Source organism: Oryctolagus cuniculus, chromosome 12 (genome assembly GCF_051225735.1).
Source record: "Oryctolagus cuniculus isolate XC-2025 breed Fujian yellow rabbit chromosome 12, ASM5122573v1, whole genome shotgun sequence".
In the NCBI taxonomy this organism is placed as follows: Eukaryota; Metazoa; Chordata; class Mammalia; order Lagomorpha; family Leporidae; genus Oryctolagus; species Oryctolagus cuniculus.
In genome coordinates this window covers 107,218,711-107,235,069 of record NC_142878.1, presented here as the reverse complement: position 1 = coordinate 107,235,069, position 16,359 = coordinate 107,218,711, and positions in this window count along the sequence as shown.

Here is a 16,359-nt window from a genome sequence, read left to right as displayed (position 1 = left end):
GTAAGTAGTCACACTAGAAGTATTCCCAAGAAAGTCAGGAGTGTGCTTCACTGACCGAGACTTCTCTAAGCTAGACACGGATCCGTCACAGCCATCAGATGTAGCGGTAGCTTCCCTCTCACAGGGAAGCCGCAGTTCACATCTATGGCCTTGTCGGTTACACCAGCGTCTCCCTCGCCCTGAAGGCAGCCCCTGCAGACAGAGCGGGCAGGGCGTGTCCTGTGACCTGTTCCCTGTGGCCACAGCGTGACCATACATCCTGGATGGCCTGCCATGACTGTTTCTCGTGCCCCTTCCACAGTCAGGACAGCAGGAGAAGTTAGATGGTCACCTCACCTTTGTGCCTCACACCCCAACTCTCCAGCCCCTCCCAGAGCCACCGCCCAAGTCTCAGGGTTTATTAAGCCCCAGAATCCTTTCCTACACTCCTTTCCCCAGGTTCTCCACAGCAGGTCCTTGAAGTCCTGCTCAAACACATGAGCAGTAAAAATAACACAGAGAAGGAGGGCGTGAGGCTTAGTGAGAGGGCGACGAGACAGCCACAAGAGGGGTGAGGCTGCGGCTTCAGCAAGAGTTTCCTGGGAATTCTGGGGCCAGCACTGTGGCATAGCAGGTAAAGCCACCACCTGCAGTGCTGCCATCCCATATGGACCCAGCTGCTCCATTTCTGATCCAGCTGTCTTTTACGACCTGGGAAAGCAGTGGAAGATGGCCCAAGTCCATGGGCCCCTGCATCGTGTGGGAGACCCAGAAGAAGCTCCTGGCTCCTGGCTTTGGATTTGCCCAGCTCCAGCTGTTGCAGCCATTTGGGGAAGTGAACCAGCAGATGGAAGACCTCTCTTTCTCTGCCTCTGCCTCTCTGTAACTCTGCCTTTCAAATAAATAAATAAACTTTTTTTTAAAGAGTTCCCTGGGAATTCTAAAGAAATTGATTTCCTATGGCCATTACTAAAACAGCTCTGGGCCGGTACTGCAGCTCACTAGGCTAATCCTCCGCCTGTGGCGCTGTCACACCGGGTTCTAGTCCCAGTTGGGGTGCCGGATTCTGTCCCGGTTGCCCCTCTTCCAGGCCAGCTCTCTGCTGTGGCCAGGCAGTGCAGTGGAGGATGGCCCAGGTGCTTGGACCCTGCACCCCATGGGAGACCAGGAGGAAGTACCTGGCTCCTGGCTTCGGACCGGCACAGCGCCAGCTGTAGTGGCCACTTTGGGGGTGAACCAATGGAAAAAGGAAGACCTTTCTCTCTGTCTCTCTCTCTCACTGTCTAACTCTGCCTGTCAAACAACAACAACAACAACAACAACAACAACAAACCAGCTCTGAAGATGATGTCAGAAAGCACTCCTGGAACTTTCGAGTTTCCGGAGGTTTGCAGGAAGAAAACGCAGACACGGTTTACGGTCACAGCTGCGTATCCACAGCTCCAACTAAGGGAGAGCGCGCTGCTCTGCTTGCAGCGCTGCCACAAGGCAGTGCTCAGGGCTGGTGAGTGACTCAGGCTTTGGTTTTTCCAATTCATCAGCAAACTCAAGTCTGTGGATATTTGAGGTTGGTTTCTTTATCATGTATGATTTGCACTACGATGTAGTGTGGGAACAAAGGAGTTGAAAACAAGTCACCCATGCAGACTTGTTTATTTTAGGAAAATCAGTATATACAAATAAGTAAAACAGGGGGCTGGTGTTGTGGCGTAGTGGTGTAGTAGGTAAAGCCATCCGCTGTGACGCCAGCATTCCCTTTGATTGACAATTAATGTTGCTCCACCTCTGATCCAGCTCCTTGTTAACAGCCGGGGAAAAGCAGCAGAAGATGGCCCAAGAGTTTGGGGTGCCTGCCACCCACATGGGAGACCAGATGGCATTTTGAGCTCCTGATTTTGGCCTGGCCTAGCCTTGGCCATTGCAGCATCTGGGGAATGAAACAGAGGATGGAGGATTCTCTCTTATCTCTCCCTGTCTTACTGGAATTCTGACTTTTAAATAAATAAATAAATAAATAAATCTTAAAAAAAAACAAATAAGCAAAAAGAAAAAAATTTCACAAATATTCATAAATAATTGCCTTTAAAAATTTATTTATTTATTGGAAAGGCAGAGTTACAAAGAGAGAGAGAGGTCTTTCTTCCACCTGCTGGTTCACTCCCCAAGTGGCCACCATGGCTGGAGCTGGGCCAGTCTGAAGCCAGGAGCTTCTTCCAGGTCTCCCATGTGAGTGCAGGGTCCCAGGGATTTGGGCCATCTGCTGCTGCTTTCCCAGGCCATAGCAGAGAGCTGGATCAGAAGTAGAGCAGCTGGGACTTGAACCAGCACCCATATGGGAAGCCAGCACAGCAGGCAGTGGCTTTACCCGCTATACCACAGGGCTGGCCCCAACAATTGCTCTTAACATTGGTGTGGAACTTTAGTTTTCTGTGTGCAGTACATGAACTCTGAAAGGCAGGGTCTTGATCCGTCAGTACTGCTCTGCAGAGTCCATGAGTCTGGGTAATTCACAAAGGTCAGGGAGGCGTTTCTCATGGTTCTGGAGGTCAGAAAGTCCAAGATAAAGGTGCAGGTCCGCGGTGACACCTCGATGCTGCTTCTCCCAGACGGGAGGAAGGAACGGGAGGGCAAAAGGAGCAAACTCCCTCTGTTAAGCTCTTTCCTAAAGGCCCTGATCCCACTATTACAGCAGAGGCTTCACGACCCAATCACCCCGTAAAGGCCATACCTCTTAGTGGTGTTGCTGTGGGGATTACGTTGCCATGTCAATTTGGGAAGAGGCAAGAACATTGAAACCATTGCAGGCAGGTATGCTTTCTACAAAAACAGAATATGAAAAAAGAATACAAAGGAAGCTACTACCACCAATGAGACATTTCAAGAAAGCACAAGAACAGAGTCCAGAACATCCTGGAAGGGGAGAGAGAGAGAGAGAGAGAGAGAGAGAGAGAGAGCGCGAGCGCGCTTCCATCTCCTGGTTCATTCTCCAGCTGGCTGCAATGGCCAGGGCTGGGCCAGGTGGAAGCCAGGAGCCAGGAACTTCATCCAGGTCTCCCACATGGGTGGCAGGAGCCCAAGCACGTGGGTCATCTTCCACTGCTTTTCCCAGGCCATAGCAGAGAGCTGGATCAGAAGTGGAGCTGGCTTTACCCACTATGGCACAGCACCAGCCTCTGACTCACTTTGACTCATACTGCTTCTCACCTTCTACCTCCATGGTCTACCTCCCCAATTGCATGTGTCAACGTCCCACCCTAAATACTGCTTTCCCCCAGATCCCTTAGACCTCTGGAAGGATGCAATCTATTTTGGAATGGAATATATCAAGTTAGACCATTGAGTTCCTCCCAAAATATGATGCCTGGCTTCTTCTCATCACCATGGTTTTACTCATCACTCTTGAATGAGAGGTATCCCTCCTGCTATGGCTCAACAAACTCTCCTGGCCCTCGCTAATAGGAGAGTGGAATTAGCAGGTGTATTATAGGCATGGACATTCTGCACTTGTTATTTTTCTAGTAGAGACACCTGACCTCAGAGTGCTGCTGCCCATGCCTCCTTAGAGAGAATTCCTGAGTCTAGGAGACGATTGTTAAAAAAAAAAAGTGAAGAGAGTATAGTCTCAGGGAAGATTTGGGGAGAAAATGGCAGTGTAAACTCTATGCAAATTAGAGGGACACAGTGGACCCACACAGAGGGCGTGGACGCCCACAGCTCAGGACCCCAGCAGCCGAGGGCGTCTGCACCAGCTTTGGGGAAAGGTGAGACCAGACTGCAGCAGCCCACGTCCAAGCCGCTGAAAGCTGCAGGCAGAGCCTAGAGGCAAGCTGATTGGAGTCCGGTAGGGGATCTTCACCACCACACGATGTAATCAAACTCTCCGCAGGGAAACATGGAGAAAAGTTCCTAAAATATGCAGGAGAGAAACACCAGATTACTTTCAGAGGATCTCCAATTGGACTCACAGCGGACTTATCAGAATACCTGCAGGCTAGGAGAGAATGGCAAGATATAGTTCAAGTCTTAAGAGAAAAAAACTGTCAACTCAGAATACTATACACTGAAAAGCTCTCTCATTTATGCATGAAAGTGAAGTAAAGACCTCCCAGGACAACAGAAATTGAAAGAATTTGTCACCACTTGTCCAGCCCTGCAACAGGTGCTTGTGGATGTGCTGCACACAGAAACACAGAAACGTGGTCATCACTATGAAGGAAGGCAAAGGAAGAAAATCTCTCAGTAAAAGTACAAGGAAATCCAAAGTAAAAAATAGGAATATTTTTAGGAGAATGGCAGGACAAAGTCGTTACTTAAAATAGTCACCTTGAATGTAAATGGTCTCAACTCTCCAGTAAGAAGACACAGACTGGCTGAATGGATTAAAAAACAAAACCCATCTATTTGCTGCCTACAAGAAACACATCTCACCAACAAAGATGCATGCAGACGGAAAGTGAACGGATAGAAAAAGATATTCCATGCGAGCAGAAACCAAAAAACCCAAAAATATCAGACAAAATAGGCTTTAACACAAAAACTGTTAAAAGAGACAAAGAGATCAATTCAACAGGAAGATGTAACTATTATAAATGTTTATGCACCTATTACCGGTCACTTCGCTATTTAAAAGAAATGTTAAGGGATCTGGCCGGCGCCGCGGCTCACTAGGCTAATCCTCCACCTAGCGGCGCCGGCACACTGGGTTCTAGTCCCGGTTGGGGCGCCGGATTCTGTCCCGGTTGCCCCTCTTCCAGGCCAGCCCTCTGCTGTGGCCAGGGAGTACAGTGGAGGATGGCCCAGGTGCTTGGGCCCTGCACCCCATGGGAGACCAGGAAAAGTACCTGGCTCCTGGCTCCTGCCATCGGATCAGCGCGGTGCGCCGGCCGCTGCGCGCTGGCCGCGGCGGCCATTGGAGGGTGAACCAACGGCAAAGGAAGACCTTTCTCTCTGTCTCTCTCTCTCACTGTCCACTCTGCCTGTCAAAAAAAAAAAATAAAAGAAATGTTAAGGGATCTAAAAGGAGACTTACACTCCAATACAATAGTAATGGGGGACTTCAATACCCTACTTTCAGCAATGGACAGACCAACCAGACAGAAAATCAGCAAGGAAACAGCAACATTAATCAACACTACAGACCAAATGGACCTAACAGATATCTATAGAACTTTTCATCCTACAGTTGCAGAATACACATTCTTCTCACCAGTGCATGGAACGTTCTCTAGGATTGACCACACACCAGGCCATAATAAAGCAAGTCTCAGCAAATCCAAAAAAATCAAATTCATGCCATGCATCTTTTCCTACCACAATGGAATAAAGCTGGAAATCAGCAATTCAGGAATCTCTAGAGCACATGCAAACACATAGAGACTGAACAACATGCTCTTGAATGAACAGTGGGTCATAGAAGAATTCAAAAAGAAACCAAAATCTTCTGGAAACAAATCAAGTCGACAATACAACATATCAAAATTATAAAATATGGCAAAAGCTGTGTTAAGAGGAAAGTTTATAGCAATTGGTGCCTACTTCAAGAAATTAGAATGGCACCAAATAAATGAGCTATCAATGCATCTCAAGGATCTAGAAAAACGACAGCAAACCAAACTCAAAACCAGTAGGAGAAAAGAAATAATTAAAATTAGACAAAAAATAAACCACGTCGAACCACAAAACAATTTAGAAGATCAGAAAAATGAAGAGCTGATTTTTTGAAAAAATAACCAATTGACACACCTTTGGCCCAACTAACCAAAAAATGGCGAGAGAAGACCCAAATCAACAAAATTAGAGATGAAAAAGGAAATCTAACAAAAGACACCACAGAAATAAAAAAGTCATCAGAAATTACTACAAACAGCTGTATGCCAACAAACTGGGAAACCTAGAAGAAATGGATAGATTCCTGGACACATACAACCTACCTAAATTGAGCCATGAAGACATAGAAAACCTAAACAGACCCATAACCAAGATGGAAATTGAAGCAGTTATAAAGACCCTCCCAACAAAGAAAAGCCCAGGATTGGATGGCTTCAGTGCTGAACTCTAACAGGCATTTAAAGAAGTAACTCCAATTCTTCTCAAGTTATTAAAAACAAATGAAAGGGAGGGAATCTTCCCAAATTCTTTCTATGAAGCCAGCATCACCTTAATTCCTAAACCTGAAAAAGATACAACAGAGAAAGAGAAGTACAGACCAATTTCCCTGATGAACATAGACAGAAAAATCCTCAATAAGGGCCGGCGCCGCGGCTCACTAGGCTAATCCTCCGCCTAGCGGCGCCGGCACACCGGGTTCTAGTCCCGGTCGGGGCGCCGGATTCTGTCCCGGTTGCCCCTCTTCCAGGCCAGCTCTCTGCTGTGGCCAGGGAGTGCAGTGGAGGATGGCCCAGGTGCTTGGGCCCTGCACCCCATGGGAGACCAGGAGAAGCACCTGGCTCCTGGCTCCTGCCATCGGATCAGCGCGGTGCGCCGGCCGCAGCGCGCCGGCCGCGGTGGCCATTGGAGGGTGAACCAACGGCAAAAGGAAGACCTTTCTCTCTGTCTCTCTCTCTCTCACTGTCCACTCTGCCTGTCAAAAAAAAAAAAAATTAAAAAAAAAAAAGAAAAAAAAAAAAGAAAAATCCTCAATAAGATTCTAGCCAATTGAATCCAACAACACATCGGAAAGATCAAGTGGGATTTATCCTTGGTATGCAGGGATGGTTCAACATTCTCGAATCAATGTGATACATCACATTAACAAACTGCTGAACAAAAACCATATGACTATCTTGGCCGGCGCCGCGGCTCAATAGGCTAATCCTCTGCCTGCGGTGCCGGCACACCAGGGTCTAGTCCCAGTTGGGGTGCTGGATTCTGTCCTGGTTGCCCTTTTTCCAGGCCAGCTCTCTGCTGTGGCCTGGGAGTGCAGTGGAGGATGGCCCAATTCCTTGGGCCCTGCACCCACATGAGAGACCAGGAGAAGCACCTGGCTCCTGGCTTCGGATCAGTGTAATGCACCAGTGGCAGTGCACTGGCCATGGCGGCCATTGGAGGATGAGCCAACGGCAAGGGAAGACCTTTCTCTCTGTCTCTCTGTCTCTCTCTCTCTCTCACTGTCCACTCTGCCTGTCAAAAAAAAAAAAAAACCATATGACTATTTCAATAGATGAAGAAAAGTATTTGATAAAATACAACCCCCTTTCATGATGTTTTAAAACTCTAAGCAAATTGGGTACACAAGGAACATTCCTCAACACAATCAAGGCAATTTACGACAAACCCATGGCCAGCATCCTATTGAATGGGGGAAAAGTTGGAAGCATTCCCATCGAGATCTGGTACCAGACAAGGATGCCCATTCTCACCACTGCTATTCAATACAGTCCTGGAAGTTTTAGCCAGAGCTATTAGGGAAGAAAAAGAAATCAAAGGGCTACAAATGGGGAAGGAGGAAGTCATTTGCAGATGACATGATCTATATATAGGGGATCCAAAAGACCCCACTTAAAGACTACTGGAACTCATAGAAGAGTTTGGTAAAGTAGCAGGATTTAAAATCAATACACAAAAATCAATAGCCCTGTATACACAGACAATGTAAAGGCTGAGAATGAACTTCTAAGATCAATCCCATTCACAATAGCTACCAAAAAATCAAATACCTTGGAGTAAATTTAACCAAGGATGTCAAAGGTCTCCATGATGAGAATTACAAAACATTAAAGAATGAAATAGAGGAAGATACAAAAAAGCAGAAAATCTTCCATGTTCATGGATTGGAAGAATCAGTATCATCAAAATGTCCATTCTTCCAAAAGCAATTTACAGATTCAATGCAATAGTGATCAAAATACCGAGGACATTCTTCCTAGATCTAGAAAAATTGATGCTGAAATTCATATGGAAACACAGGAGACCTCGAATAGCCAAAGCAATGTTATTCAACAAAAACAAAGCTGGAGGCATCACAACACCAGGTTTCAAGACATACTACACAGGAGTAATAATCACTCATACAAAAAACAGATATAGACCAATGTAACAGAATAGAAATGCCAGAAATCAATCTAATCATCTATAACCAACTTATATTTGAACGTGGAGCTAAAACCAATCCCTGGAGCAAGCAGTCTCTTCAACAAATGGTGCTGGGGAAACTGCATTTCCACATGCAGAAGTATGAAGCGAGACCCATGCCTTATACCTTACACAAAAATCCACTCAAAGTGGATTAAAGACCTAAATCTGGGGCTGGCACCATGGCACAGTAGGTTATTCCTCTGCCTGCTACAGCAGCATCCCATATGGGTGCTGTTTCTAGTCTTGGTTGCTCCACTTCTGGTCCAGCTCCCTGCTATGGCCTGGGAGAGCTGTGGAAGATGGCCCAAATCCTTAGGCCCCTGCACCCATGTGGGAGACCAGGATGAAGCGCCTGGCTCCTGGCTTCAGATCAGCACAGCTCCACCCATCGCGGCCATTTGGGGAGTGAACCAACGGAAGGAAGACCTTTCTCTCTGTCTCTCCCTCTCATTGTAACTTTAACTCTCAAATAAAATAAATAAAATCTTTAAGAAAAAAAGAAGACCTAAATCTATGACCCAACACCATCAAATTATTAGAGAATATTGGGGAAACCCTGGAAGACAATGGCACAGGAAAAGAGTTCTTGGAAAAGACCCCAGGGGCACAGGCAATGAAAGCCAAAATTAACAACTAGGCTTACATCAAGTTGAGAAGCTTCTGTACCGCAAAGAAACACTCAAGAAAGTGAAGAAGCAACTGACAAAATGGTAGAAATCATTTGCAAACTATGCAACTGATAAAGGATTAATAACCAGAATATATAAAAAGATCAAGGGACCGGCCCTGTGGTGTAGTGGTTAAAGCTGCCGCCTGCAGTGCCAGCATCCCATATGGATGCCAGTTCGAGTCCCAGCTGCTCCACTTCTGATCCAGCTCTCTGCTGTGGCCTGGGAAAGCAGTAGAAGATGGAACAAGTCCTTGGGCTCCTGCACCCATGTGGGAGACCCAGAAGAAGCTCCTGGCTCCTGGCTTTGGATGGGCACAGCTCTGGCCATTGCGACCAACTAGGGAGTGAACCAGCAGATGGAAGACCTCTCTGTCTCTCTCTGACTCTCTTTCCCTCTCTGTGTAACTCTGACTTTCAAATAAATAAATAAATCTTAAAAAAAAAAAAAATGAACATCTGGGGGCCATTGTTGTGGCACAGGTTAAGCTGCTACTTGTGACACCAGCATTGCATATCAAGATCCTGGTTCGAGTCCCAGCTTAACTACTTCTTATCCAGCTTCCTAATGAAGCTGGGAAGGCAGCGGGTAACGTCCCGAGTACTTGGTCCCCCGACACCCACGAGGGAGACCAGGCTGGAGTTCCTGGCTTCTGACTTTGGCCTGGCCCAGACCTGCTGTTGCAGCCATCTAGGGAATTAACTAATGGAAGAAAGAGCACTCTCTCTCTCTCTCTCTCTCTCTCTCTCTCTATATATATATATATATAAAACCCTATATCTATATATCTATATCTATATATAAAACCCTATACATATCTATATCTATATCTATATCTATATCTATATCTATATATATATATATATCTCCCTCCTTCTGTGTCATTCTGTCTTTTAAATAAATCCTTTTATTTTTGGTAAATGAACTTCTACCTATTATGACATTCTGTGAGGATGGGGCTCTATCCTTTTTTACCCTTAATCTGACAGTAATTGTGTGCATCTGTGTCCCCAGCAATTCTGAGAACCAGCATGAAGTAGAAGTGGCCCACTCACCATCACTCTTAGAAACCCACTGGAGGAATTGTTGTTCCTGTCCTCACAGTTAAAGTTTTGAGGTCCTGGAGCTCCTGGTCTCTATAAAAGGGAGTCTTCCATTAGGGAGCACAGAGTCCCACTGAACTAGATACTCTGTCACCTTTTGGCTTTGGATTCCTCGTGCTAATGTAGAGGAGCTTCCCTCTTGCTGGGGGAATTGCCTCTGCTCATCTTGAGGAGGTAGGGGTTGGTGCTACATAAAGGAGGCAGGCAGAAATACATTAGGCACTGGGGTGATCCAAAAAGTCTCTTGATACTCTCACGGCCAGGCTTAACTGCACATGGGAAAACTTGGCAACTGCAGCCTGGTAAGCCCACGGAAGTCAGGAGCTCAGGCCCCTCAGAGACGAGGGTCTGAGTCAACCCACCAGGAAACCCACCTAGGTGGGCTGAAGCAATACTCAGCTGGTAGAGGAAAGAGATGATAAACATCAGTGATGGCCTTAGAGCCAACTGCAGCAGCAGGGGCTGGAGCTCATATCACAAGCTCTATTGCTTTAAGCTTTGCCAGAAAAATGCAGCTGCCCAGAATCCTGAAGAAGCTGTGATGGGATGGAGTAAAACTGATGTGAAAACACATAGGGCCGGCGCCGCGGCTCACTAGGCTAATCCTCTGCCTGCGGCACCAGTACCCGGGTTCTAGTCCCAGTTGGGGCGCTGGATTCTGTCCTGGTTGCTCCTCTTCCAGGCCAGCTCTCTGCTGTGGCCCTGGAGGGCAGTGGAGGATGGCACAAGTGCTTGGGCCCTGCACCCGCGTGGGAGACCGGGGAAGCACCTGGCTGCTGGCTTTGGATCGGTGCAGCGCACCAGCCATAGCGGCCATTTGGGGAGTGAACCAATGGAAGGAAGGAAGACCTTTCTCTCTGTCTCTCTCTCTCTCACTAACTCTGTCAAAAAAAAAAAAAAAAAACCCACAAAAAGCAAAAAAAACATGGCTTTGAGTGGTGCAAGGGGTGGGCCTTTGCAGATTTTGCTGATGCTCCACCAGCATCTTCTAGGCTCAGTTTGCTGTTGGGGCCAGTGCCCGGCAGCCCAGGTAATGGCTCACACCTGCAGCTGTCTCAGGAGTGTGAAGCCACTGGGAGACTCCCCATTTCAGAACCAAACCAATAACTTCTCCTCACGTATCCAAGGCAAGATGGGCTCTATTCTTCACTTCATACTTCAGAGCTCCCGCAGGGTGGGGCTACAGCCGAATTTCACCTGAAAGCTCTCATTCTTGCACACCCCCTTTCCTACCTTGTTTCCCTCCTCCCTTGCCTGTCTCCCCTGAGTACACTCTTGACAAACTGCATGCACACAAATTCCCACCAGAGGCTGTTTCAAGCGAAGCCTACTTATGATATCTCCTAAATAATTTATGTGCTTCCAGATCCTTCTCTGAAGAAAGAAAGAAGCAGTAGAAGATGGCCCAAGTCCTTGGGCCCCTGCACCCACATGGGAGACCAGGAAGCTCCTGGCTCCTGGCTTCGGATCAGATCAGCTCAGCTCTGGCCGTTGTGGTCATTTGGGGAGCGAACCAGTGGATGGAAGACCTCTCTCCCTCCCTCTCTCTCTCTCCCTCTCTCTCTCTCTCTGGCTCTACCTTGCTATGTAACTCTGTCTTTCAAATAAATAAAATAAATCTTAAAAAAAAAAGAAATACCGATTGCAGTCTTGTGGCCACTTGCAGAGATAGATTGCCAGATTTTTTTCCCTGTCAACTTCTTTTTTTCTCTATTCTTTTCCCCACTGCATGCTGGTGGCGGTTAACTTTGCAATTTCATTCATGGGCTACAGAATATTAAGGTAGGGCCATGATGGAAGTGGGAGAGGACTGAACGTCACCCAGAGATTCCACACAAGCCAGATGCAGCCTCCATTTTTCATGTTATCACCCTTTGAGAGAAGGAGTGGACAAATCTGATTTTCTAAGGAACAGTTGCCTTATTTTAATTAGCAGCAACTTTCTTTTGGGATTTATGTGAATGTTGGGCATGCAAAGCAAAAAAAGTGAATTCTAGGGAACATTTTCACTTTTTTTAGCACCTATTTTTCTTCTGATGTTTGGAAAATTCCCCACAACAAAGTTGGCCTCCCAGTGTAGAAGCTGCAGATGGCACACACCCATTTGCCACCTTCCTGCTGTCTTGGTAGCAAGGGTGCGGGTGCATGGTGATTAGTTCGCGCTCATAACCAGATACAGTCTCCCAATTCTCTGCATCAGCAGTAAGCCGCAGGAGCACTGTGAGCGGCTCTCAGCCGGCAGCAGCATTACAGGGAGCAGCAATGGCTCCCTCACCGTCTGGAGTGTGTGTTTGGCTTTGCCGTTTCTGATGCATAGCTCTGGAGGCACAGAGACTAGTTTTCTACTCTTCCTGGCAATTACTCTTGTGTTTGTCTCCAATTTTTAATTTTGCTTTAATTTCATATTTAACAGCAAAATTGCAAATGAAGGAACTGTATATGTTACGGGGGGTGGAGGGACCAGTGTTGTGTTGCTGTGGGTTAAGCCACCACCTTGAGTGCTGGTTTGAGTCCTAGCTGCCCTGTTTCCCATCCAGCTCCCTGCTAATGTGCCTGGGAAAGCAGCTGGAAGATGGCCCAAGTTTTTGGGCCTCTGACCCACATGGGAGACCTGGATGGAGTTCCAGACTCCTGGCTTCCACCTGGCTCAGCCCCAACCATTTTGGACATTTGGGGAGTGAATTAGCAGGTGGAAGATCTCTTTCTCTTTCTGTCTCTCTTACCTTCTCTCTCTCTGTCAGTCTGCCTTTCAGATAAATAAAAATAAATCAGAAAGCGATCAAACAAGAAAATTCAGCAGTGCAAACAACTGGTGAATCTGAATAAAAGGATTATATGAGTTCCTTAACTATTCTTGCACACACACACACACACACACACACGTTTTTTCTGATTCATTTGATACCAAATTGTAAAGGTGCCTTGTCCTGTATCTCTAAATACTTCAGTGTGTATTTCATAAGAATAAAGATACTCTCTTATATAACCTCTATACAAGTATTTAAGGAAGGAATGTAACAAGGATATATTATTGTTTATCTAATCTATACTCAATATTCATTTTTTTAAAATTCGATAGGCAGAGTTAGACAGTGAGAGAGACAGAGAGAAAGGTCTTCCTTTCATTGGTTCACCCCCTAGATGGATGCTATGGCCAGTGTGCTGTGCCAATCCGAAGCCAGGAGCCAGGTGCTTCCTCCTGGTCTCCCATGCGGGTGCAGGGTCCAAGCACCTGGGCCATCCTCCACTGCCCTCCCGGGCCACAACAGAGAGCTGGACTGGAAGAGGGGCAAAGGGACTAGAACCAGGCTCCCATATGGGATGCCGGTGCCACAGGCGGAGGATTAATCAAGTGAGCCATGGCTCCAGCCCCCAATATTCATTTTTTAAAAAAAAGATTTATCTATTAATTTGAAAGGCAGAGATAGAAAGAGAGAGAGAAGGGGGAGAGAGAGAGACACCTTCCATCCACTGGGTCACTCTCCAAATGGCTGCAAAGGTTGGGGTTGGGTCAGGCTGAAGCCAGGAGCTAGGAGCTTTTTCTAGGTCTCCCATGTGGGTTCAGGGGCCCAAGGACATGGGCCACCCCCCGCTGCTTTCTCAGGCCATAGCAGAGAGCTGGATCAGAGGTGGAGCAGCTGGGACTGGATGCTGGCACTGCAGGTGGCATCTTAATCTTCTATGTCACAGTGCTGCCCCCCATACTTGATATTCACGCTCCTACTAATCCCATAATCAAGTTGTTTTACTACTTAAATGCATCCAAGTTAGCTTCTGTGAACTTGGATTCCGGGCCTCAGATATCACTTCCTTCAGGACATGTTTTGGGCACCAGCTCTGGGTTAGGCGACCCTTGTATGGAGTCTACAACATGGAGCACTCCACTATCAGCACATTTGTTCCTCATTGTTTATATGTGTCCGCTTCTCCTACTTGGACTAAGCCACTTAAGGGAAGACATACCTATTTTTCATTGGTATTTCTTCACTGGCTAGCACAGTGCCTGACACATAAATACTTGTTGAATGACTGGCCCTGCACCTTTCAATGGCAATTTTGTGGGGAGCAACTCGGACTAGACTAAGTTACTGGAATTAAGACTTATTCTATGCATCTGCTCTCCCACAATATGGCGCTGAGAAGGGAGAAACAGCTTCTACACAGCTGCCTCCAGTTCAACCAATAAACTGTAGGACCTGCTCCTGATTGGAGGAGAGCAGCGTACTTGGCGTGTGGGTAGCAGAGTTGGGATTGGTGGAAGAGGACTATAAAGGAGGAGAGAGACAACATGCACCAGGAACATCTATCCGAATAACACCTGAGCAGCCCCCGAGAGAGCCGGACGGCGGTGTGCCGCTCCCCCTCGGAAGTGGGGAAAGTGGCTAGGGGGAACCGCCCTTCCACGGAGGTGGGAGGGACGGTAGCCAACCCGGGAAGAACCAGCAGCAAACCCAGGGAGGGCCGAGCAGACAAAAGAACAGCGCAGGGTCCTGTGTCGTTCCTCCACGAAGACGGGGAGCGACATAATGGTGCCGTGACTCGGATATGAAGCCTAGGCAGGAATTAGTGTCGTTCCTCCACGAAGAAGGGGAGCGACAAATTTAAATGAAATATGTTCTGAATTGAACTTGTCATATTCCCTGTTTCATCTGAAGGCAGTATCAGTTCAATGCCAAAAGTAGAAACCTAAGTATTTTTTATAGGAAGAGTTGTGTTTTTTTCAAAGTATGTATTTTTATTATTACTATTCATTTGAAAGAGAGAGAGAGAGAGAGAGAGAATCTCCCATCTGCTGGATCACTGCTCCAGTGCATAGAAAAGGCGCTGGCACTGTGGCCTGCAGCACCAGCATTCCTTATGGGCACCAGTTTGAATCCCAGCTGCTCCACTTCCAATCCAGCTCCTTGCTAATGTACCTGGGAAAGCAGCAGAGGATGACCCAAGTCCATGGGTCCCTGTACCCATGTTGGGAGACCCAGAAGAAGCTCCTGGCTCCTGGCTTTGGGCTGGCCCAGCACCGGCCATTGTGGCCATTTGGGGAATGACCCAGAGGATGGAAGACTTCTCTCTATATATAACTCATGCCTCTCAAATAAATAATTATTTTGGAAAAAAAAAAAAGCACACAGAAGCCCGGGGTGTGTGAGGCAGAAGCTGGGAGCTGAGAACTCAGCCTGGGTCTTCCATGTGGGTAGTAGGGACTTAACTATTTGAACGACCAGCGGATGCCTCCCAGGGTGTGCATTAGCAGAAAGCAGGGACTGGGAACAGAGCCAGGACATCAGTCCAGGCATTGTGATATGGGAAGTGTGTGTCCCATTCAGTGTTTTTTTTTTTTTTTTAAAGATTGTATTTATTTATTTGAGAGGTAGACTTACAGACAGTGAGAGGGTGAGAGGGAGAGACAGAGAGAAAGGTCTTCCATCCACTGGTTCACTCCCCAACAACAACAACTGGAGCTGAGCTGATCCAAAGCCAGGAGCCAGGAGTTTCTTCCAGGTCTCCCACATGGGAGCAGGGCCCAAGCACTTGGGCCGTCTTCTATTCTTTCCCACGCCATAGCAGAGAGCTGGATCGGAAGAGGAACAGCCAGGACTAGAGCCTGGGACGCCAGCGCTGCAGGTGGAGGATTAATCATTGTGCCACAGTGTGGCCCCCCCCCCAGTCGGTGTTTTAACTGCCATGCAGAATGCTTGCCTCCAGGATGAGATTTGTTACGGGAAATTGATGCTTATAAGGGGTAGCAGAGCAATATTGAGTCTAGACTGCTGAAATAATTCTGAAAATACAGAACTGGACCACCAGAAGCGCTCCTACTTCTGAGGCCATCCTTTGAAGTACTCGAGACACTCCCATAACTTTGATTCAGAGATCAAAACACTAAGATCAAGAAGCAGCTGCCACTGTCGCCACTGCTGAGTGTAGTGCCTCTTGACACTCAGAGAGCTTGGAAGTGACCAGTGGGACCTCCATGCAGGAAAGACTCACGTCTTCACAAATTGTCATGCCAGTATAAAGGGTAAAAAGGTAGGTTTTGTTTCTGCCTGTTGTATTTCATGTGTCCATCATCTCATTAAAAGAAACTAATCTGCATTCAGAAATTTAGTTGTGAAGTAGTCTGGAAAATGCAGTTTCCAACTCTGCAGGGTTTGCAGTGCAGGGAGATAGCTGTGGATTGGTGCTGAGTTAATCCACAGCATGTACCTAGTACAGATCTCATTCAGAATAATCACATTCAGTTTCTCACACTCAATGGTTAGGGGATACTGGGCTGGACAGTGCAGGTCTACAGGGCTATGAAATTAAAAGGGCCAATGGTAGGTTGTCCTCCTGACACTCAACCCATATTTAAGTAGCTGTAACTTTCACCTCTGGTATTTCATTCTGCCTCTATTATTAAATGATACTATCCCAAGATTTAGATTACCTGCTTCCATTCAGTCAGACAATGGACCAGAGTTTACCTCTTAGATTACTCAAATACTATCTGCCTCTCTTCATATCTCATGGCATTTTCACATTCCCTATCATCCCCC